Source organism: Tenrec ecaudatus, unplaced genomic scaffold, assembly GCF_050624435.1.
Source record: "Tenrec ecaudatus isolate mTenEca1 unplaced genomic scaffold, mTenEca1.hap1 Scaffold_1479, whole genome shotgun sequence".
NCBI classification, from domain to species: domain Eukaryota; kingdom Metazoa; phylum Chordata; class Mammalia; order Afrosoricida; family Tenrecidae; genus Tenrec; species Tenrec ecaudatus.
The window spans coordinates 53912-55770 of NW_027457964.1; positions in this window are offsets into that span (position 1 = coordinate 53912).

The following is a 1859-nucleotide window of genomic DNA, read 5'->3' on the forward strand; positions in this document are numbered from 1 at the left end:
TTAAACCTCAAACCTAAATCCTATCCTAAAAACAACCCTAACCCTAACCTAGGTGAAAACCTAACCCTAGGTCTGAACCTAAACAGAGATGTAACCCTAAGCCTAGGTCTAACTCTGTATACTCCTAAACTTTAACTTAACCCTAACCTAAGGCTCACCCTAAACCAAGCCCTAACGTAACCGTATGTCTACCCTAAGGCTAAGCCTAATCCGAACCCCAAATCTGATGTGAACATGCAGTTCCCACTACAACTAACCTTACTCCTAACCGTCATCCTTCGCCTGAACCTAACTTAACTCTATCCCTCACCTTCAATCGATACATCAATTTCACCTTTAGTGTAAACCAATCAATTAAACCAGATAGAGAGGTAAACTTAACCTTGATGAAAACGGATGTAACACACTAACCGTAAGCCTGACCCCAACTCAACCTCGAACACTGTCTAACCCTCACACAAATATTAACCCCAACCCATATCTAAACAGTCAAGTTGACCATAAGCCTAAATGAGACAATAGGTTCGCTCATCCTTAAGCACTAAACCCTACTATTACCTTCAACCTCACACTCACCCTACATTTGATCCTCAGACTTACCATAACCCGAATCCTCACACAGCCGTAACTCTAACGTGAACTCTAACTCTGTCCCTAAACAAGCCCAAATGCCTGTACCTATGCCCGTCTAAAGTTAAACCTAAACCGAAATCTTCTGTGCCACCATTTTGCAGCAGTTTAAAGAAGTACACTGGGAAAAATTTTTCTGCAAGGAAGAAACTGCAGGCGGCGTGCCTGAACTGAGAATATCATGCTGCACGAGCTCTTTGGCCTCAGATGCTAGAAGTGCCATGAGTGGGAAGTATAAAGAAACGGGAGTTTACTTTCTCCGTGATCATCAACCTTTGTGGATTCTCTTAGTTCTAGACGCCTAAAATAAAGACAGTTGTCCAGGGTTCACCTGACTCTGTACACTGGTGCTTCCAGCAACTTCATGTCTCACAGGTCAATAGTGGCTCTTTAAGTTTCACTGATCTAGGGAAAAGGGTGAAGCGCCTGGGTTCCCGTGCTTCACTACTTCATGGCCTGAAGATGTTTATAGGCACATCGGCAAATCCATCGGTGGCAATTCTCTCATATTGTCATTGCGATGGGAAGATTTCTTATTCCATAGGAAATGTTTTACCATGGAAGACGGGTCCCCACAGAGCTGTCTCTTTTGTGTTGAGACTAACTCTGCTGAATTGAGCTGCCAGCATTTGCGTGTCCTCCCTTTCCTTTAAGGTCGATGGAGACGCACGAGTGTAAGGAGAACGGTGAATGGTGGCCGTTCATAACCCAGAGTCATCAGAAATCGCACAGTAAATATTAGGAACGTAGACGTAGGACACCGGAGAAAACTAACTCAGGGACTTCAGTGAACTCTGCTTACAATATTGAGGCCCGACACCACTAGTGCCGGGGGCGACCCGTCTCCTGCCCTAGGTAGTTTTTGTGAGTGTGCCTCCTAGGTGGTGCCTTTTCTCTCCCCGCAATATTGCTCCATGAAACTGCCGATGAAAACTATTTGCCATGGGTATGACCTTTCACAAAATTGGCCTCCTCTTTGAAGAACAAATGCTTTTCTACACGGGTGCTGCCTCCCTGAACTTTCCTTTGTCTTGGCTCAATCGATGCAGATTCCTGTGCTGAATGCGCCATAGAATGACACAGGTGTGTGCTTGTCAGTATTCCAGGCACACGCAGCAATTTCGTTTTTCCAAGACCCATCTGGCTTAATCAATGTTGCTTATTCCCGTGAAAATGTTTTTCGAACAAATTCTAGAGGAGCACCATTGTGCCTCTGGGAGCTACACCAG